Source organism: Panthera leo, chromosome D2, assembly GCF_018350215.1.
Source record: "Panthera leo isolate Ple1 chromosome D2, P.leo_Ple1_pat1.1, whole genome shotgun sequence".
Lineage (NCBI taxonomy): Eukaryota > Metazoa > Chordata > Mammalia > Carnivora > Felidae > Panthera > Panthera leo.
The window spans coordinates 76,022,729-76,046,501 of NC_056689.1; positions in this window are offsets into that span (position 1 = coordinate 76,022,729).

The window sequence follows — 23,773 nt, forward strand, 5'->3', positions numbered from 1 at the left end:
CTTATGCTGTAAGCCCGTATCCACTGGGTATAAGGTGTTGATTGTGGAACTGTTGGTGGCACTGCTCACCCCAGAGCTCCCTCTTAAAACTCCAATGACAAGTAACCTTCGTGACTTTTCTCCAGTTACGTCCAGTGAATAATTTGATTTCTGATGTTTCATGTAAAGGGATTGGCCAGGGCTCAGCCTTCTGTGTGTGTGTATGTGTGTGTGTGTGTGTGTGTGTGTGTGTGTGTTTTACTTTTTTTTTTTTTTTTGAGAGACAGAGAGAGACAGAGTCCAAGTTGGGGAGGGCAGAGAGCGAAGGAAACACAGAATTCGAAGCAGGCTCCAGGCTCTGAGCAAGCTGTCAGCACATAGCCCGATGCAGGGCTCTAACCCATGAACCATGAGATCATGACCTGAGCCGAAGTCGGACGCTCAACCAACTGAACCACCCAGGTGTCCCCAGCCTTGTGTTTTGTAACCCCTTCGTCATGACCCCTGCCTGCCCCCCACCCTTGTCCTGTGGCCAATAGCCAAGCCTGGCTGACATTCAAACTCGGAACCACATGAGAGCCAGAGAGACAGATCAATGCCAGTGAATTACAGTGTATTGGAAACTTAGAAGCTTGTACAGCTGAGATCTCAGCTTATGAGACAACAGGCAGCAGCCTTTATTTTTGATATTGTTGATATGCTTTTTAAATTACAAATGAATATACATTGATTGCTGAAAATTCAAACCAAACAGAAAAATATAAAGTAAATAATGGATGTCTTCTATCCCATAAATCCTCTCTCCTAGTCCAACTCCTTACGTATAACACAGCTACCAGTTTGGCCATGAACACGCACACACACACACACACACACACATTTCTAGGACTTTTGTTCTTTCCATGTTGACAACAACAACAACAACAAAAAGTGATAATACAAGTCATCCACTTTGCCCTCAGTGACATAACAAGGATGCCTTACATGGTGGTGTATGTTTACAATTGACCTCTGACCTTTGTTCCAAAGTCTTGCTCTGCTTTAACTCATCGAACCACACCCTATTGACTGGTATTTGGCTTGTCTCTACTTATCTGATCATTCAATAAACATTTTTGAGGCATTTAGTAAGTGTTAGTGCCTGTTCTAGACCAAGATGCCCACCCTCATGGGGTTTCCTGCAATGGACCCTCACGTGCCTCCTTCCTGGTCACAGGGCAGGTTTTGGGGGTGTAGCGTGTCAGAGAGCATGAGGGTTTTACATGTTGATGGGTCCTGACCACATGCCACATATCTAACTTGATACCGTGTCTTTTAAAATCCTATAATTTCTTTTATTTCTGTGCAGAAGGAATCATTTCTTTTCCAGAGTCCTATCTCCTGTGAACCCATGTGAAAGTGATTATATTTTAATCAGAAATGCTGGAAGAATAATTGAAGTCATAATGCAAGAGCTCTTTTGTCAGGGAAACACTGATGGGATTTCTCACTTGTATTTTGGCTACTCTCCTTTCTCAGAAGATGCAATTTAAACTGTGCAAAGAACCATCACCCTGAGGCTTCCTTGGGCTCTGAAGTGTCTGGGGACTGTTGGCCGTCTCCAGTGAAATTTGACATCTTTCTAGAACTTCTGAGGCAGGAGGAGCCTGTTAGAAATCTGGAAGTCTCTTTCAGCCTCTCAACAGTGCGGATTTCAGTTGACTCTCCCAGCTTGTGTGGTGGGATAATCTCGCCCTGAGAACAGGGGAAAGAATCCTGTTAGGGTTTCTGATCTTTCCAAATAAACAGACTAGAGAGTGTTAAAATCAGACCTGTGATGTTAATGCAGTGTTTTTATTTTGTTAAGTGATTTCTGACTTCATGTTTCAATGTTTTCAGCATCTCTGGAACTAGAGCAGAATAATTGTTGTGGTCAGTACCTGCCATGAATGCAAAGACACCTGGGTGGCTTTCAGAAAAGCAGGCATCGGGTTCTCCATCAGCCTGGGTCTTGGTTCTCTAATCCCTTTTTCTTAGGTGTTCTCAGGAACCTCTGCTTGGGGAGAGAGGAGAGGCATGCTGGCCACTGGCAGAGGAGGGGAGTGTTCTACAGGAGAAGGGGTCAAATGCATAGCAGTCTGAAGCCAGAATCTTGGGTTCAAATACCAAGATGGCAATTTACTAATGATGTGACTGTGGGGACATTATTGATGCCCTGTACTGTACTCTGCAGGGCTGTTGTGAGGTTTTCTACACTTCTAGCCACACAATTTGCATTCAGATGTGGGTTTGGTTCACTGTGTTTAGCTGTAGGACCAATGAGGCTGGAGGGTGGGAGCTGGGATGCTAGGTACGTGATTTATTTCATTTATGGTCCATAATGGCACACGATGCTTGGGTCCTACTGACCTGGGTCTCAGACGCTGGGTTCTGATTTCCTAGATGTGGACTTTGGCTGAGTCATTTAACCTCTTTGAGCCACTCGTTCCTTCGTCAGTCACAGGAGATAGTGACATCACCCCCGTCTGGAGTGTGTCCGTGAGGACCACACAGGGGAATACCTAGAGGGTCTGCACTGAACCCCGGGGTGCAAAGAGAAAGCCATAAACAGTGGCCATCATGCCTCAGAGTTCTTCTCATCTCACTCCCGCCACCGCCTTCTTTTTACTTCTGCCTGAATTTCTTGAGGCGGGCAAGTAATTTTAGCTGGACAGCTACACGCCCATTTGGCACAGTGAATGAGGGGAAAAAATCGGTCCTTTTCCATTTCGTAGACATCTTCAGCCTGCAGAGGCAGCCAAACCTCCTGGGCAATTTTCTCAGAAGAATCACTGCCTGTGCTGAAAAGGAAATCATTATTCTTGGCAGAGATCCCTGACTTGTTCCAATGGACAAATCAACGCAAAATAACTTCACTGAACGGTTTTATGTAAGTTGCTCGGGGAGCGTTTTGAACTAGTGTTGACTGGGCAACAGGTCCATGCAGTTCATCACCCGCTCTTCTTGTAGCTGCAGCGGTGGCCCTACTGAGATGCTTTTATGAAAGGCTGGGTGACCAGTAACACTTTCCTTTACACATTCCCTAATACAAATGCTCTTTGGTGCCGGACGCTGGAATTTCAATCAAGCGGGCACATGGGCAAACACAAAGGCATGCGTTCATCCATTCATGATTCATCCATTCAACAAATGTTTACTGTGCACCTGTAACTCACCAGGCACTGATCCAGGTCATGAGAACACAGCAATGAAGAAGAAACCTGGCGCCTGCCCTATGGAGCCTATCGTGTAGTAAGAGAGAAACTTGTATCAAATACTCGGTAAATCACTAAGACACAACAGTGAGTGCTGAGGAGGAGAGACATGAGGTACGAGGTACTGGATGGATACCTAACCTATTCAGATCTGCTATGTGTGGGGTGGGAGACCTATTCAGAAGGGGCGAGGAAGGTTTTGCTCCAGAAGGGTAGTTGAATGGAAATCTGAAGGGTGAGGATGGGCTAACCTGGTTGAGGCAGAAGAACATTCCAGAAGGATGGAGCTGAAAGTGTAAACACCCTGAGGTGAGAGAGCATGCGTGTTCCAGGAATCGAGAGAAGGCCAGTGTGGCAGTGACTGAGGTGCGAAGAAGTCAAGATGAGTCCGAAGATGAGGCACTCACACAGGCCAAGTAGGCATTGCCAAGAATTTCTGTTTTTATTCCAGTGCCAAATGGCAAACCACTGTTAAAAGGTTTTATGAATGGGTGTTCATGTATGTATGGGTGTGTGTGTTGTTCACGACTTGATTTTCATTTTGGAAGCACCTCTGGGCTACAGCGTGGGGTTAGGAGTGGGGATGGGAGAGAAGTTAGGGAACCGGGGAGAGACGGCGGACAATTGGACAGAGATGGTCGTGGAAATGCCTGGGCCTTTGAATGCATTGAGGATGTACACCGACAGGATGTCGTTTTGGATCTAGAAATGGAGGTGATGGAGAGGTTAGGGGTGACGCTTGAGGTTCTGACTTGCAAAGCAGGGTGGACGGTGCAGCCATTCACTGAGGTGGGTAACACTGGGACAGAGCCAGGCAGGCAAAGGAGATGGGGTGGAGGCAGGGCGTGGAAAGCCCTGAGTTCTTCCTCCCAGCACTCTCTGGGCCTGTGCACCTGTAGCTCACCTCCACATATGGAGGACCTCCTTCTGAATTTTGTGCCACTGTCACCTCTACAAATAAGTTTTCAGACTTCTCACTCAGCATCGCTACATTGCCATGTTTTCATACCCCTCGGGGAACTCAATTCAGTCTCTGAAAGAAATGGCCATTTTCTCTAGACCAGGTCTAAGTCAAGTTCCCTCTCCATTTGGTAAGAAATAACATTAACAACAGCCACCATTCCTTGCAGGATGCTGTGCTAGGTGCCTAACATTTGCAACTTTATCTGAAGTTGGGACTAAGTCAGACCGGCAGTGAGCGATGAGCCTGATTCTGGTTCAGCAGTCAAGGAAGTAATTGACTGAACAAACACTCCTTGCCAAGAACCTAATGTGCTATGCTTGGCCCTTGGGATACAAAGATAGAATATGGATCTGTCCTCGGCGTGGGGTGAGGGAAGAGGGGAGACCTACATGTGCTACTATATCCTGGCTTAAAGAAATTATCTGGGGGCGCCAGAGTGGCTCAGTCTGTTAAGCGTATGACTTTGGCTCAGGTCATGATCTCACGGTTCGTGGGTTCGAGCCCGGAGCCTGCTTCGGATTCTGTGTCTCCCTCTCTCTCTGCCCCTCCCTCGCTTGCACTGTGTCTCAAAAATGAATAAACGTTCAAAAAGAAAGAAATGATCTGGTGAGGTAAGCAGTAGGTACTGGATGACAGAGGAGAAGGGATTCACTTACAGGGAGGATTGGGGCAGGCTTCCTGGAGGCGGCAGCACTTGTTTGGGGGCTTATGGGATGAATAAGAGTTCAGGATGTAGAGCAGATGAGGGAAGGACATTTTGGGCACAGGAATCAGAGTGCAGGGTACGTTTGGGGAGGGTGGGGGGCTGCTGGAGTGCAAGGCATGTGGAGGGGGAAGGAGTGAGAGAGGAGGCAGAAGTTAGAAAGGGCCAGAGAGTGGAGGCCTTCCTATGCTAAGGAGTTTGGATCTGATTCTGCGGGTGGCTATAGCTGCGACAGGTTCCTAAAAAGGGGAGAAGAACAGTGCCTATAATTTAGAAAAATGACTCAGGTGGCAAGGGGAAGAGTGGGTTGGAGAGGCAAGACGTTAGATTTTCCAGATTTTAGGCAGCTCCTAGGGGTTGAATTGTGTTCCCCAAACACCCTAAAACTCTGTACCTGTCATTGTGGTCTCATTTGGAAGTAGGGTCTTTGTAGATGTGATCAAGTTAAGATGTGCCCATCAGTGTGTATCCTAATCCAGCGTGACGGGTGTCCCCAGAGGGGAATTTGGACACAGACACACACAGGGAGGGCGCCGTGTGACAACCATGGGGGCAGGGATCGCTGTTATGCAGCTGCTGCAAACCAAGGAGTGCCAAGGGTCTCCGGTGACAGGAGTTGTGAGAAAGGCCTGGAACGGACAGATCCTCCCCAGAGCCCTCGAGACAGTCTGTCCCCACCTACACCTTGGTTCTGTACGTCTGGCCTCCAGAACTGTGAGAGGGTAAGTTTCTGTTGTGCGAAGCTCCCGGGTGAGGTGATTTGTTATGGTGCCACAGGAGGGCTTCCTGAAAACCAGCCAGGCTGGGCCTCAGCCTTAGAGTCTCACAGAGGTGTGGGCCCAACCGCAGGGAGGATTCAAACTCATACTTTCTCCGTCAAAGGAGGCAGTGAGGACCTTCCCCAACTCGAGCAAGTCCTCACAAACGTGCTGCTGAAGGCGGTGGGACCAGATCACCTTCTGCCTCAGCAGATGCCATGAAGCGCCCTCAGGAGCGAGGCTGGGAGAGACGATGCTCCCCTGAACCCCAAACTCGCTCCTGGTGCGCGGAGAAGAATTATAATGGCAGCAGAACTTACGACGCGCTCCGGAAGCTTCTGAGACTTTATAGCCTGAGGGTTGGTCCCTGTGACAACTAAATTCGAATGGGCTTTGCCATGTGCCTTGCACAGGGAGGCTGCTGGTGGAGAGAGGAAGCTCTCGTCCTGCCTTTGGGTTTAAGCTGCCGCCTCCTGTCACTGACTCAGTGACAGTTTAAAAATGAAAGTGAGAACCTCACTCCATAATTAAAGAATGCAAATCAGAGCAACAAAGAGAGGCCATTGTTCATGCATTGAATTGGAGAGAAATTAAATTAAAGTGTTGGGGACAGGGGAGGGAGGTGGTGGGTGGCAGTCGGCCTCAGAATGTTGATGGCAAGGAAAACGTTTGCAGCCTCTCGGGAGGATAATCTCATAATGTCTATCAAAATGCTCAATGCCCACACAGGGTCCTATACAGCGTAGGTAAGTTCCTGCCCTGCTACAAATCCACCCTACGATCATGTTCGCAAAAATTTGCCAATTGATATGTGCAAGGATGCTCACTGTAGCAGTTTGTAATGGAGAAAATAGAAGAAAAAAAAACTGGAAACAACTTGTGATGGCTAATTTTAGGGGTCAACATGACTAGACCAAGGGATGCCCAGAGAGCTGGTAAAACACTATTTCTGGGTATGTCTGTGAGGGTGTTTGCAGAAAAGAATCACATTTTAATTGGTAGACTGAGTAAAGACCGATCTCACCAAAGTGGATGGGCCACATCCGGTCTGGTGAGAGCCTGAATGGAACCACAAGACCGGGGAAAGGTGGGTTTACTCTCCGCTTAACCTGGGACATCCATCTCCTGCCCTCAGACATTGGCGCTTCTGGTCACTGAGCCTTCAGACTCAGACCAGGACTCGTGCCATTGACTGTCCTGGCTCTCAGGCCTTAGGAGTTAGTGCAAAACATGCCACCAGCTTTCCCGGGCCTCCAGCTTGCAAAGCAGGTGGTGGGACTTCTCAGTCTCCATAATTGCATGAGGCAAACCCTCAGAATAAGTCTCTTTCTATATATCTGTATAGATCCTGTTGGTTCTGTTTCTCTGGGGACCTCTAATATTCAACTTAATGTTTTTCAGAGAAGACTGGATAGTTTTATTATGTGCATCTATACAATGGATTGCTAAAACTAATTGGGAGACTATTCTGGGGTAACTGTTCTGGATGGAGTATAATTCGGCGCCATAACATTTTTATGTTTTAAATTAAAACTAACGATTTGAATTGAAGACACAATTCTATAATTTCGAAATTATTTATCAGCATCTACTGAGACTGAGCAGACACATACCAATATAACCTAGCAGGTCTCCTCCTGCATGCGTTCTCTATAGATTTGCATCATATAATCAACAAAAGACATTAAGAATGCCCCCAGCAGCTCCATTTATAATAGCCCAGTCTGAAACAAGGTAAATACCCAAAAAGTGTAGACTAGGTCGGTAAATTGTGGAATAGGCATAGTGCTGGAATACCATACAGCAACGGAAACCAACTGTGGCTCTATGCAACTATATAGGTAAATCTTGCAAGCACAATGTTGAGTTAAAGAAGCCAGACATAAAAGAGAGTGTAGTAAGCTCTGAAGTGTCTGAAGCTCAAAGTCAGGGAAAATGAGTGAAATGAGTGATAGAAGTCCAGGTAGGGATGACCTTTGTTGGGGGTAATGACTGGGGTGAAACATGGAGTCCATTTCTTGGCATAGGTGGTGATTAGTTGAATGTGTTCACTTTGAAAATTCATCAAGCTCTACACTGATGACTTTGGCATTTATATATATGTAATACTTCAACTAAAGATTTACTTAAAAATAGATACAACTCAACAACAAAAAAGAACAAACAACCCAATTAAAAAATGGGCCAAGGTCTTGATAGACATTCCTCCAAAGATATATGAATGCTCAATACACACGAACAGATACTCAATGTCACTAATCATTAGGGAAATGCAGATCAAAATTATAATGAGATACCACTTCATACTCCTTAGGATGGGAATGATTTTTTTTTTTTAAAAAAGGGAAAATGACAGGTGTTGGTGAGGATGTGGGGAAATTGGAACCCTTGTACATTCCTCGTGGAAATGCAAAATAGTGCAGCTGCTGTGGAAAATGGTCTGGTGGACCCTCACAAAGTTAAACATAGAATTACCATATGATCCAACACTTCTACGTCTAACCATACACCTCAAATAATTAAAAGCAGGGACTCAACAGTACTTTTACACCAATAGTCAAATGATGGAAGCAACACAAATGTCCTTCAAGAGATGAATGAATAAACAAAATGTGCTATATCCCTCAATGGAATATTACTCAGCCATAAAAAGGAATGAAATTCTGATACATGCTATAGCAAAGATGACCTCTGAAAACATGCTAAGTGACATAAGTCAGATGCAAAAGGATAAATATTGTATATGAATCCCCAGGTATGAAGTCACTGAAATGGACGAATTCGTTGAGACAGGAAGTAGAATAGCGGTTACCAAGGCCTGGTGGGAGGGAGAATGCGGAGTTATTTAACAGTGTAAACTTTCAGTTTGGAATGATGAAAGTTCTGGAAATGAATAGTGCTGACGTTGCACATGGTTATGCATGCGACGGTTTGGATATACTTAATGTCACTGAGCTGCATGTAAAAGGGTAAACTTTATGTATATCTTATCACAAAAAAAAGTAAAATATAATATACTTAAAAAATAGAGATCTATGTGATATGAAATAGCATACATGGAGAACGTAACCCTGATTAAATATTTTAAAAGAGCATGGAAATACATGCAGTTACATTAATATTTTAACCGAGAGGATATGCAAGAAAAGTTGATAGTGGTTATCTTTGCAGAGGACAGGAAGTAGCAGGGACAGTGAGGGGTCCTTTTTTATTTAAAACCTTTGTCTGTATCCTCTGAAATCTTCTTTCCCTGGACATGCATTGTCTTTATTCAAATTACTATAAAATCACAAGGGAAGGAGGCAGGGGGCGGAAGTTCCCTTGTATTCACTTTCTCCAGCTTGCAGGCCGGTCCCCTGGGGAGCAGTCCTGAGCCTGGGGTGGCAGACAGGCCAGCAGAGCCACTGGCTTGTGCGCCCCCGGTCCTCCCCAGGATGGCATGACACACGGCAGGCCGATCACTGCAGTTACTTCCTGGAAGGGGCAAAGCCTGTTAGCCTGGGGCTCCAATTTATGGAAGACCCGGTCCATTTCATTTTTATAGGCCAAATTACAGAACGATTCACCTTTGTTTTATATAGTTGTTTCAATAATAGAAAAAGGGCATCGAACACGTAGTGAGGTAGCTTGCCCAAGAGAGTAGGGGAGAGGGAACTGGTTATGTCTTTGAACAATAACTGGTATATATTTAATGCCTGCAAATCACTGATGTTAGCAGAGTAGTTTCCTAGAGGAAGCGTCCACGCTTTGGACTCTCTAGAGACTCAATGGAGCTTGCATTAGTATCACTGTGAAGGACAGTCATTATTCCATCTAATCTGTGACGATTGTGACCATGGAGTGGGGGCTTGCTATCCCCCTACTTGGCTTCCTAGTGAAAACAAATTTCTTGGGCCTGAGCTCTTTGGGCCAACGAGTTGTTTATTAAAGTGTATGACAACTGGACAGGAAAGAAATCCCACATTTTCCTAGAATTCAAGGAACATGGTTGTCACTTGCATCAAAGAGCTGTAGAATGGTTGTCCCCTAGAGCCTTCAAGCATTTTCACACTGTCAAGTGGTCCCAAGAGACAGGAGACAGACAATGCTCCAAAACCATGGGATGGGGTGGTAAAGAAATACCTCATTACTGAGAAGTTTCTAGTTGATTCAAAAGTTTAACTCCCCCTTGAAGGAGCATTGCTAGTTTAAAAAATTAAAGTGTAATCAGGTGGGAAAACAATCACGTTGTTTTTCAGATTTCAAAGCTGGGTTTAGCAAGAAAAACATTGCTTAAACAGAAAGCCTTCCTTGTCCTCAACCAAGGATATTTCACAGCATAATTTTGCTTCTGTTTTATGACAAAGAAATCTCTGGGATATGATGTGGTGGCTTCCCTGAACAATCTCACCATAAAGTTAGTTCCAGCAAGATCCTAGTGTAGTCTCCAACCGTGGTTCCACGGCTGCTTCCATTAGGTTGGTTAATAACGGAGCTCGCATCTGCTGAAAACCTAGTTTGCAGCTAATAACGCTCAGATGCGTAGGCTTTTCTGTGTGGAAGGAAATGCTCATTTGTTTCATTTGAGGAGGCATAAACACCAAGCAATTACGACTTCTCCAGTTCTGCTCCACAAGGAGAGTGTCTAATCATCATTAATCCCTCTGGGATGTGCACTGTGGCACCAGCCCTGTGATGAGCTGGTTTGGAATCAATCTGGACGTAACATGCCATCCTTATCATTTAGCATTGGTTAATCTCCTCTCTCACAGCCAGAAGCCCTGAGCACATGCGACTGTGGAACACAGAGGGAATGGACTAGGATCTACATCTGAGTGGATCCCGGAAGATATACAAAACAAAGACTCCGAGGATGTCCCAAGTGCAGGCTCGGACTTGCGTCATCCCCTCCTTATGAGTGAAGCCAAGATGGGATGGGAAGAAGGTACTTGATGACTGGGGTAGATGGGAGTGTCGTAGACTCTGGGTCTAGAGTTCTTTCTTGTCTAGCAAGAAATCAGGACGCAGGATTAAAATGTGAGAGATGGGGGTGCCTGGGTGGCTCAGTCGGTTGAGTGTCCAACTTCAGCTCATGTCCAACTTCAGGTCATGATCTTGTGGTTCACAAGTTTAAACTCCACGTCGGGCTCTGTGCTGACAGCTCGGAGCCTGGAGCCTGCTTCAGATTCTGTGTCTCCCTCTCTCTCTGTCCCTCCCCCGCTCGTGCCCTGTCTCTCTCCATCTCTCAAAAATAAATAAAAATGTTTAAAAAGATTTAAAAAAATGTGAGAGATGGCTAATGTCGGGGAGAAGACAAGAGCCCCGATTAAGGGTGATTGCTCTGTTTTTTATTAGGATCAGAAGGCTTACAAACATGGTGATGGACGTGCACAAAAAGACAATGAAACTGTGAACGTGAGGGAAAAGTGGTCTTGAGGATATGCGGGGTTAGGGGTTTGGGTTAATACAGCCGGGAGGCCAGGAACAAGGTTGTTTACACCAGATTTGAGGCAACACCTCTGTTTATCTAAACTGGTCTAGGGGATGAGAAAGAGTGTGTAACCTCAGGGTGAACAAGGCACCTTTCTCTTTTGTTAATTAGCTCAGCTCTGGGCAACTTCACCCTGCAGAGTCTAGAGCCCTATTTACCTGTTTACCTAATTTGGTCCTTCCTTCCTGTGAAAGCAGATTTCTGCTTTAGTACTAAATTGGGGGGCGTTACCGCCCTGGATACCTAATCTTGTTTCCTCATATATCTTTGTATAGGGCCTCGGCCCCAGCCTCTTGATCCTGGGGCCTGGCCCATCCTCTCTATACTTATTTACCTAATCTTGTTTACCCAAACTTGCGTGTGAGCATCCTATGGCTTTGTAATTCTTTTTGCCTTGTTAACCCATCAGTGCAGGCTCAGGGAATTTCAGAGCTTATTCCCCACATGGGAGGGCAGACAGACACTCTTGCTAACCAGACCTAGCCTGGCTTTCCCTGCCAGAGCCATGAAGGAGTTGATCTCATCTGGGATGAGAATGACACAATGAGCCTATTAGCGAGCATAACTTAGACTAACATGATAATGACTGTCTGCCAGTGCTTTTAGGAATTATACCACGAGAGAAGCATTATATCCTTGTTTTAGTAGAATAAGCTGGAGACAAATCATGATTCATTTTCATGTGCAGTTTCGTCAACTGTGAAGCTCCTTCCACCTTAAGCATCTCGTAAACTGTAATTTGCATCATTTCCTTGTTTTTATTAGCCTTATTTTACTTCAGACTGAGCAGGTTTGTTTGCTCACTGACTCAACATTTTCCCAAAAAAGAAAAATGGAAGAGCAGACACTTCTAAGGCTTAGATCCACAGGCTTGAGGCAGTGAGCAGTCTTCCCCATCAAGCTGTCCTGGGATCACCCTTCTTGATCCTACCCAGGTGCCTTTGCACCTGCTGATCTCCTGAACAGCCCTGTCATCAATTTGCACACCTGGGGATCCTGCTGTTCCTTCTGATGTCTTCTCTGCAAAGCCTTCCTTGCTCTCCCCAGCTGTCTATTCATTCAAAAAATAAAATGTTTGAAATTATGTGACAGTAGGGGCGCCTGGGTGGCTCAGTCGGTTAAGCGTCCGACTTCAGCTCAGGTCATGATCTCGCGGTCCGTGAGTTCGAGCCCCGCGTCGGGCTCTGGGCTGATGGCTCAGAGCCTGGAGCCTGCTTCCAATTCTGTGTCTCCCTCTCTCTCTGCCCCTCCCCCTATTCATGCTCTGTCTCTCTCTGTCTCAAAAATAAATAAACGTTAAAAAAAAAAAAAAGAAATTATGTGACAGTCACTTGCTGGGGCACTGGAAATACCATGGTAGACATAGCAGATTTAGGATCTTAGAGTTTAGTGAGAATATAAGACAGAAAAATAAGCAAATAAGCAAACACAATTATTTCAGCAGTGGTAGGTTATATAAAGATAACCGGACACGAAAGATGGAAATGACAGAGGAACTCCCACGTAAGGAAGTGAGAAAAGCCCTCTTTGAAGAGGTGGCTTATAATTTGACCCTTGGAGGAAGAGAAGGAGCCAGTCAACCTTAGAGGAAGCGAAGATAATTTCAGAACACATCAAAACCCAAAGAAGGAGGAGGGCAAGTTTGAGGAAATGTAAAAAGCCAGCAGGACCGGGGAGAACATTGATTAAGGGCTCCCCGTCTGTGCCCTCAAAACCTGTTGTGCATACTCCCGGTACAGGGTGCCTGTGGTTCTCTAAGTGGGGGTCTGGGTGTCTGTCTCCTGTCTCTGCTTTAATCATCTGCATCTCCAGCAACTTGGTCCCTGAGGGGCACGCAGTAGGTATACAGCATGTGTTTGTTGAATAGAGGAGTCAGTGACTCTGGTCTTGTCTGCACTGGGTGCTTGTTATGTGTCTCCGTGTAAGCTGGTACACGGGAAGGATGCTTGCAGGGTGTGAAGATTGGGCAATGGCATCAAGGGGCTGTGGGCCACGGTTTCCGATTGCTGGGATCTTCCCTGGGACTCTCTCTAGGCACAGAATTGCCCAGACTGTGTTTCATGGCTGGCATGTTGATATTTCCAGCTGTAGTCCTTGCTGTGGTTAATTCTGGCTGCTTGAATAACCAACCGCAATACCTTTAGCTTAATGCCATAAATGAACACCATAAACGAACACCATAGTCAGCGGGGTGGAGAGCCCAGGCTTTGAGGAGGGAACAGACATGAGAGATCATCAATCCAGTCTTCTCATTTTATGAGGATCAGAGGGAAAAACGACTTACCCAAGGTCACACAGCTAGCTAATGATTGGAACGAGACTAGCTAGCACCTGCAGCCCTTGACTCCCAGGCTTTGTTATGTCCACTGTCCATCTGGTCTCCACTTACGTCTCACCCCTGTGGCTTCCTCCACATACCCAAGGCTAGGAGGGTGGAGTTGGGGCCGGGGCTCCAGAGTCAGGCTGCCCCACTGCAGATGTCAGCTTCACACATTGAGCAATGCCTCAGTTTCCCCATCTTCAAAATGGGGTAACAGCTAAATTTATCTTTTAGTGCAATGATAATTAAGATAAATTAAGTAATTCATGCGAAGAACTGGCACTTAGTAAGAACTTCAAAAATGTCAACTCTTATTGTCTTTTCTCTGAATACTATTCTAGGGTCAGCACATGCTCAGCACACATTTTCAACAATATTTTCCTTTATGTATTTTTTTTCTATTAGCTACTGAACTGGATTTTATTTATCCATCTCTCCCCAGACAAATGTCTCCACTGTTGGAGAAATTATAAATCCCAAGCTATTGTTTCCTTATTAAATTTTAGGAAACAACACCACAGCGCTTATGATGTGCTCTTGCCCAATGCTGACAGTGTCGGAGGGAGGCTTATTATGATTAGAGAAGTTAATTAGTCATGCACAAGCAATGCAAACAGTGTGGAGGAGAAGGGGCCTCTATGGGGAGAGAAATGGCTTGAATTGTGGTCTTGAAGATGAAATTATAAATGAGACAAGGGATTTCCATGCATAAAACACATCCTCATAATGAGAAATGGAGATGGAAATGAGAAAGTTTGGAAAGGCTTCAGTTGTCTAAATGAAACACTAAGCTTCACGTCTTATATTTATCAGATGCTTACTGAGGATTTAAATGGAGTGGTAATTGGGTGAGTAGTAGGCGGATGGGTGGACAGACAGGTGGATGGGGGAAGGGTAGGCAGGCAGCTGGATGCATGGGGGCTGTGGCTGGATTTGTGGGTGATTTGATGGATGGCAGGACAGATGGATGGGGGATGGATAGATGGAGAGGTGGGTAGGTGGATTAGAGCAAAAGCTTCACCTGAGTTTTCACATGCGCTCCTATGGAGCTCCATGAAAAATTACAAATAGTATCTCTGTGTGAAGTTAAGTGTTTTATTTCCTCAACTATCAATAAGAAAAACACCAAGTACCAATCAGCCTTGTTAGAAGGAAGGCAGAATTATCCTTTTATTCTCTGTATAGAAAATATACTAAATAATTGTCACATGAATAGGCAATATATATATATATATACACACACACACACACACACACACATATGTGTGTGTGTGTATATACATATATATATATATATATATATATATATATATATATGTATATATTAGGAAAGAAAGTAATCCAAAGTTGTATCAGGCAGCTAATTAATAACAAATCATGTTACTCTTCTGGATTTTGTGATGTTGAAATGTATTTGTTATAATTTATTTTCTCATTCTAAAAAATATTTACCTTTAAAAAATTTTATTTTTTGTGATACTGTAAGCTTTTTCTTAAAGAGGGCACCCAGAAGTGTTTACATTTCAGACCCACAAAATGTGGATTGATGCCAAAGCGTAACTCTTTTTTTGTTTTAATTTGATATAAAGTGAAAGAAAGAGAGAGAGAGAGAGCTAGCAGGGGAGAGGGACAGAGGGAGAGAGAGAGAGAGAGAGAGAGAGAGAGAGAGAGAATCTTAAGCAGGTTCCATGCTCAGCGCAGAGCCCGACATGGGGCTCAATCCCACGACCCTGGGATCATGGCCTGAGCCAAAATCAAGAGTCTAATGGTCAACCAACTAAGCCACACAGGCGCCCCCAAAGCATAACTCCTAACTCTATGGTCCCCACTCTGCCCTTCTTCACTCACACTTGCCAATATTCCAGCCCTGATTAAACCAGAGCGCCTGTCGCTGACAACCCAAGCCCCTGAACGTGGCTGGAAGAAGATATCCAACCAGGATGGCAGTTTCTGGTTTCAAAATGGATCCTTGGCACTGCTCTACCCTGTGCTATTTTCTCAGTAAACACACCTTCCCACGATTCTCCACGACTCTTGTCACACCTGCGCTTTCCTCAGACCTCCAACATCTTACCCTGTCTACTCTCTTAGCTGATGACTTCTGTTATTTCACTGAGAAAATAGACAGGAACTGCCCACCTTCCCCAGTCTATCAATCTGACTCCTCTGGTGCTCTTCTCTTCCTCCTCGGTCACAATGGCACTGTTCGTGTTACTCTGTAAGGCAGCCCCCTCCCTGCCCTGGGCACCAGCCCCATCCCTTCTGGAAGATGCAAAGAACTGAGAGTAACAGGTGCTTGGGTGTCCCCACCCATTCCCCTTAGACCATCCTGGAGGCCACTGGGAACAGTTCTCTTTCATGCCAACTCCGCCTGGTCCTCTGCCCTAGGGGGTACTTTGCCCATGGGTGTGGGGGCTTCTGGAAGGGTTGAGGAGCCCTCAGTCAATAGAGGATGAGACTGAGTGGAGAAAGCTCACCCTTTGTGAAGCAGTGCCGATTCCTAGAGGCGCCAGCTGGACGGAGCCCCAGCGTCTACAGCAGCTAACGCATGCACCCTCTGACTTTCTTCCCTTTCCTGTCTCACTTTCCCACACCCGCACTGTGCTTCTTAGGATCCACCCCTCAAGTAAGCTGCTTGCTTCTGAATCTTTGCTCAGGGTCTCCTTAGTCTTCAAACCACATTCCAAACCCACTGGGTCCTTACCCTCTTCGCCGGTCTACCCCACGCTCACCTTGTACCTATAATTTCTTACAAAGCTCTCTCTTTCTCTGTTTCCACGGCTACTCCATGTGGTTATTCTACACAGAGCATCCCGAGGACCTTCTTTTTTTAAAAAATTTTTTTTTAATGTTTGATTTATTTTTGAGAGAGAGAGAGAGACAGAGCACGAGTGGGGGAGGGGCAGCGAGAGGGGGACACAGAATCCGAAGTAGGCTCCAGGCTCTGAGCTGTCAGCACAGAGCCCGACATGGAGCTTGAACTTATGGACCACAAGATCATGACCTGAGCTGAAGTTGGATGCTTAACTGACTGAGCCACCCAGGCACCCTGGGGATCTTGATCTTTCAAGTGCAAATCATGGGATGCCCCTGCTTAAAATCCTGTTGCCCATCAAATGTTGAGTAAAATCCAACCAGCTCCCCACGGCCCCTCCATCTCCTGTCTCTGCCTCATTCCCTGTCCCCCCCCTCAGCCAAGCTCTGTCCCCACGGGTCTTTGCTCCTGAATATGCCACGCTCACTCCTGCCTCAGACCCTCTGCTTCTGCCTCTACCTCCCCACCTTCCTGTGGCTGACTCCATTGCAGAAGTCAAATCTCTGCTCAAGTGTTTCCTCCTCAGAAAGGTCGTCCCTCCGAGATAGCAGAAACAATGGTCCCCTAAAGGTGGCACATCCCAGTCCTCAGACACAGTGAATATTTACCTCACAGGGCAACAAGAGATTTGTAATTAAATTATGGATCTTGAGATGGAGATATTATCCTGAATTGTTTGGGTGGGTCAATGTAGTCACAATGTAATCCTTAGAAGAGTAGGCAGGAAGATCAGGGTAAGGACAGAACAGAATGAGGGAGAGGGTAAAGGAGTGGGAGAAGCAGGAGCCAGGAGCCAGGAGAGAGGAGAGGGGAGGATGCTATGTTGCAGAGGATGAGGTCAGGAACCAAGGAAACGGATTCTTCCCTAGAGCCTCTGGAAGGAATGCGGCCCTGCCACCATTTTGATTTTTGGGCTTCTTTGCCCCGCCCCACACACACCCACAATGTAAGAGAACAAATTTGTGTTTATTTCAGCCACTAAGTTTGTGTCCATTCATTACAACAACAACAGGAAATGAGCACACACTTTGTGAATTGCCTTGTGTTTTTCTCCCCATTGTGAGCACAATCTGATTAGTGCCATTTATAATTTGTGTGCTGGTTTATTCCCTATGACCCCACCAGACGTAAGCTCCAGGAAGGCGGACACTCCGTTTTGGTTACTACTCTACGCCCAGCAGCACCGGAGGTGGGACCGTGCCTTTGTAAAGTCTGCGTGGTCCTGCAAACGGCCCTTCCCGTCCCATGCCTGACACTACTTGTATGTGTGATGACGACTGTTCCCCAACATGACCTTTGAAATACGCCTTTTCTTTAATGACAGAGACAGACTCTCCCTTGGTCGCACATGCATTTGAGTTGTTCTCTCCAGTATTGGTATGTTTGCCCGGAGCCAGCCATACCTGCTACCTGATTTTCTCATGGAGCCAATGGCACTGGAGCAGGTTTTATGCTTGACCAGACACATTCAGGTTATCCCCAATAATGGGAATGATTGGAAGTAAACTTCCCCAAATTAGATAAATCAGTGGTAGAGCTGGGCCCCATCGGGTGACCAAGAAGACATTTTCATTCTCGAGGCCTCATTATCACATCCCTCACTCAAGGGGGCCATTTGCCACTCCCTTCCCTGGAGCTCAACCCTCATGGTAACAATGCCTTCTGCCTATTTTTCTACCACAAACTTCCGTCTACCCTACCATTTCTGCTTCCTCATAGCTTCCGTGAACATGGAATTTTTACCAACTCCTGGTTTCTACTACCTTCTGATTGCTACACTCTGCCTTTCAGAGAGGAGTAAATGCTTGATTTATGTACCCCAAGCTGGTTCCTCGTTTCCAACAGTACAAGAAACATGGGTTTTGTAGGTTTGCAATGTAAACTACTCTTGATCAGATTAACCCATAAGTGACCGAGGCTGTGACCTGAACACCAAACAATTTACATGGGGGGGTCAGAAATTTATCCTAATTAAAAGAGAAATTACCCTGAATAGGAGCCACAGGCTTCCCAATATTAGCATTTTAAAACAATTGAATGCATTCTTTCATCTTTTATGCTGTTATGGACTTTAATGGAGTAAACATAGCAGGGGGAAAAAAGTTAGTAAAATATGAAAGGGAGAAATTAGGCAGACTGCTAATCCTTTAGCAGAATTAAACACTGACGTCTCAAAGGTATTTCTGGGCTGCTTTACAGAAAACAGCTAAATAATTAATTCATTTTATGTATCCTCATGTGGTGGCAAATGCCAAATCTCTTTAAAATGTTGTTACATTTGTTTCTGAGTTTCCCTGGAAATTTACACGAGGAAGGGCTTTTAGGTGGTGGTCTTCAGATTCTCTGAAAGGTTTTAGTGCCGTCATTCGGAGAGAGTAAAAATTATCCTGGCTGCCTGGGCAGCAATCCCTGGCTCTGGGGGGATTGGGAGGTCCGGGAGTGGAGAGCAGATTGCCATCACTCTAGTTCCTTGGGAGAAATGTCTTCCGATGACAGAAAGGAGAAGATGTGTTGAATCTCTGAAGCCATCAGCTTGGCTCTGGACACAGGGGTCTGTAGGTGGGGAGATGGGAGAGTTGCCAAAAGCAATCCCAGGGAGGGAGCGGGGCCCCTTACCTGACCTGGGTCATTCACTTAGGGCAATGCAGTTGTTCATTGACAAACGTCTCTGTACCTGGTGTTGCACAGAGTACTGGGGTCATGTGAGGGTCAGCAGGCCAGACCCGGTCCCAGCCCTTTGGGACCTGCATTCCTTTGGGACGATAACTGAGCCCAAAAAACACGTTTTGGGAAGTGCTGGGGAAACAAACTGTGTTGTGACAGACAGCAGCAAAAAGGACGCAAACATAATACCAGCATTATTATATACTGTGAATGGGCTTTTATTCACTAAAATAAGAAAGCCTCAGCCTCAGCTGTTTAAGAATTCCAGTTTTATTTTTAATTTTTATTAAAAATTTTAACGTTTATCTGTTTTTGAGAGACAGAAAGACAGAGTGTGAGCAGGGGAGGGGCAGAGAGAGGGAGACACAGGATCCCAAGCAGGCTTCAGGCTCGAAGCTGTCAGCACAGAGCCCAACGTGGGGCTTGAATTCATGAACCATGAGATCATAACCTGAGTCGAAGTTGGGGCTCAACTGACTGAGCCACCCATGTGCCCTGAGAATTTAAATTATTAAATGGAAGTCATCCAAAATAGGTGATTTGATGAGGCGAAAAGCAAAAGGCTGAACAAAGATATTGAGCAAAGATTAGCAAATGGTACTAACGTCACACAAGGTTGAATTCAAAGCAAAGGATTAAAACAAGGCAAAGGTAGCACTTTGTTATAAAGGATATTATTCACAATGGGACCATAACGATCACCCATCTGGATCTTCAGATTCCGTGGCAGGCAGAGCAATGGTCTCCCCAAAGGTGTCCGCGGACAATTCCTGGAACCTGTAAAACTGTGGCCATGATGAAAGGGACTTTATAGGCGTGTTTAAGTGAAGGATCTTGAGATAGGTTATCCTGGATTATCCCGGTAGGCCCAGTAATCACAAGAGACCTCCTGAGTGAAAGAGGGGGGCAGCAGAGTCAGAAAATGGGATATAATGAGTGGTGGAGTTTCTGGCTTTGAAGAAGGAAGAGGGTCACAAGCCAAGGAATGTGGCAGCCTCTGAAAAGAGGAAGGCCAGGAAGCAGATTCTGTCCTGGAGCCTTCAGGAGACATGCAGCCCTGCCAATTCTTTGATTCTAGACCAGTGAGTCTTCTGACTTCCAGAACTTGAATATACCACACGTGGGTTGTTTAAGTGCTTACGTTTGTGGTCGTTTGTCACATCAGCCATAGGAAACTAATACATGTACCGAATGACAAAGTGTCAAGTTATGTAAAGAATAAAGGGCAGGGACTACAGTGAGAAATATATAGAATCATGAAAGAGATTTTAACTCGTTCACACAGAATTGGGTGTGAGATTGCACGATGTCCATCAGAATCTGTGTTCTTCTCTTCTTCCCAAGAACACTACTGGACTACATTTCCCAGCTTCTGTTGCAGCTAGATGTGGCCATGTGACAGTCCCAGCCAATGTGATGTAACACATTTCTGGGCCGAGACTTTTAAGAAGCTCACTCTCCCCTCCCTCCCCCAAGGTAATGATGAGGCCTTGGGAGATGGAGAGGACTCAGGGTAGAAAGAGATGGGTCCTTGAATCACCTTGTGACCAGTACAATTTATGAGACTGAGAAAAAAACTTCCATTGCATTTAAGTCATTAACCCATTGGGGGTCTTTTTGATATAGTAGCCTAGTTGAAGGATCAGGAGATATGGAAAAAAATATCTAAGAATTAAAAAGGTTTTAAAAATTATAATTAAGCAAAGGAAACAATCAATAGAACTGAAAGGCAACCTACCGAATGGGAGAAGATATTTGCAAATAACATATCTGATAAAGGGTTGGTATCCAATACATATAATGAACTTATCAGACTCAAAACCCCAAAGCCAAATAATCCAATTTAAAAATGAGCAGAAGAGGGGCGCCTGGGTGGCTCAGTCGGTTAAGCGTCCGACTTCAGCTCAGGTCATGATCTCACGGTCTGTGAGTCCGTGAGTTCGAGCCCCGCGTCGGGCTCTGGGCTGATGGCTCAGAGCCTGGAGCCTGCTTCCGATTCTGTGTCTCCCTCTCTCTCTGCCCCTCCCCCATTCATGCTCTGTCTCTCTCTGTCTCAAAATAAATAAACGTTAAAAAAAAATTAAAAAAAAAATGAGCAGAAGACATGAACAGACAGTTCTTCAAAGACGACATACAGATGGCCAACAGACGTGAAAAGATGCTCAACATCACTCATCATCAGGGAATGCAAATCAAAACTACAATGAGATATCAGCTCACACCTGTCAGAATGACTAAAAATAAAAAAGTGCAAGAAACAAGTGTTGGTGGGGATGTGGAGAAAAAGAAACCCCCTTGCACTATCGGTGGGAATGCAAATTGGTGCAGCCACTGTGGAAAACAGTGTGAACTTCCCTCAAAAAATTAAAAATAAAACTACCCTATGATTTAGTAATTGCACTACTGGGTAATTACCCCCAAAATGCAAAAACACTAATTCAAGGGGATATCTGCACCCCTATATTTATTGCAGCATTATTTATAATAGCCAAACTATGGAAGCAGCCCAAGTGCCCATCAACCGATGAATGGATAAGGAAGAGTTGGCATATATATGGAATGGAATATTATTCGGCCATAAAAAAGAATGAAATTTTGCCATTAGCAACAACATGGATGGAGCTAGAAAGTATAATGCTAAGTGAAATAAGCCAGTTAGAGAAAGACAAATACCATGTGATTTCACTCATGTATGGAATTTAAGAAACAAAACAAACAAAGGGAAAAAGAGAGAGAGAGGGGCAAACCAAGAAACAGACTCTTAACTACAGAGAACAAACTGATGGTTACTGGAGAGGAGGTGGGTGGGTGTATGGGGAAAATAGATGATGGGGACTTAAAAATATACTTACCATGATGAAAAAAATTAAATTTAATTAAATTTAATTTTAAAAAAGATCTAGGGGCACCTGGCTGGCTCAGTTGGTTAAGCTTCCAACTCTTGATTTCTGCTCAGGTCATGGTCTCATGGTTCATGAGATCGAGTCCCACGTCAGGCTCCACTCTGACAGTGCAGAGCCTGCTTGGGATTCGCTCTCTCCCTCTCTCTCTCTCTGCCTCTCCTCCCCTCTCAAAAAATAAACAAGTTAAAAATTAGAAGATCCAAAAGTTATAATTAATATATAATTATAATTAGTTACTATTAATAAAAATAGAATTAATAAATTATAAGGAATAAGATTAATAATTATAACCTAATATACATTGGCATATCAGCTGATGGAGACTACTGCTTATTTTCAAATAGTTTTTTGACATTTATAAAAATTGACCGAATGAAAGTTCATGGAGAAAATCTCAATAAATTCTTCTTGGTCAAAAGTATAAGATGACATTTTCTAATCACAGTAAAATAAAAATAACTGACAGAAAAAATATATAGGCCTTCACTTTTCCTCCCAAGGCCAGTACCTTCACAAAGAAAGAGGAAAAGATTTCTTAAGTTACCCTTTATTTCTCCTCTCATATTTGCCATAATATTTGAAAGTTCTGACTTGATTCTTACATTATTTCTTAAGAATTGGGGCAATACAACTGTAGGGGTAGGAATCGAGTTGGTGATTGCCAGATGGAGGAAATTGACCCATAAAAGGCATGAGGGAACTTTTCGTGGTGATGAAAATGTTCTATATCTCAATCATGGTGATGGTTACACAGCCTTACAAAATGCCCTGATCCATAACACCCAACACAGCATAAACTTTACTGGTTGTAGACTATAACATAATAAAACTGAGTTAAAAAAAAAAGTCAAAAATAAATTGAGAGAAAAGAGTAAACTTATGGGCAATAGAACCATGGATTATTTTTTTCTTCTTTTTTTTTTGTATGGAAAAACGCACTCATGTGTGGAGGATGCCTGTTTGTATCGAGTAGTGTGCTGAATCACCGGGTTTTTCAAATCCGGCTGTGTTGTACTTAGAATTACCACGCAAGTTGGAAAGTCATCCATCATATCAGTATCTGTCAGAACGCTGCCACACCGATACCCAGGCTGTCCTGCAAAATCCCAATACCAAGGAACATCTGGTTGTTCTCTCATTTGAAGAGAGAGGCAAATCACGTCTGCAGTAGCACATTCCAAACACGAGATTCAGTAGAATCATCTCCAAGCTCTGCATGTACCTCCTTAGGACTGACAGCCGTGTCAGCATGTGGGAGGCTGCCCCTGAAAAGCAATCATCCTGGCAGTCATTACCTAGAACTTTCTAAAAGGGGACCCTTTTATTTTAGAGAAGAATGTCCACAAGGGTCAAATACAGTTTTAACCAACACTTAACAAACGTGACATCTCCCTCCCCTGACCCATTTAAATGCAACAGGAGGATGCTAAAAGAATACTCAGTGCTTTGGAGAGTCGGTACTGAAACGCCAGTTGGCAAGTTCGAATGCAGTGGAAATAGTGTGAGGTGGTGCTCTGGGCCTCTGTTGCTGGGTCCTGCCTGTCTCTCCTGTGCCATCTTCTCCCAGGGCCACATCGATTATCGCTAATGCTTAAGCGATGCCAACCTGCTGGCTTCACATCTCCATGCGTTGACTCATGCTTCTCCCTTGGAATCCATAGCTTTGCCTGGATACCCTTACTCATCCATCTGCCTCCTCCGGGAAGCCTTCCCAGAATCTTCTGGCTAAGCTAGGACCCCTGATTTTTGTATTTATTTCCCTATGCATATGACAATTTTTATCACTCACCAAACAGTACTGAGATTATGTGTTCCTGGGTCAATCTCCTAAGTTGGCTTGGAAGCCCCAAGAAGGCACGTTCTCTGTCTTACTGGCTTCGTCCTCCAGGCCTTAACACGGGTATGGCTCTCATCACCTTATTGAACTGGAATGGGAAATGCTTCTCTCTTCACTCCCAGCCTGT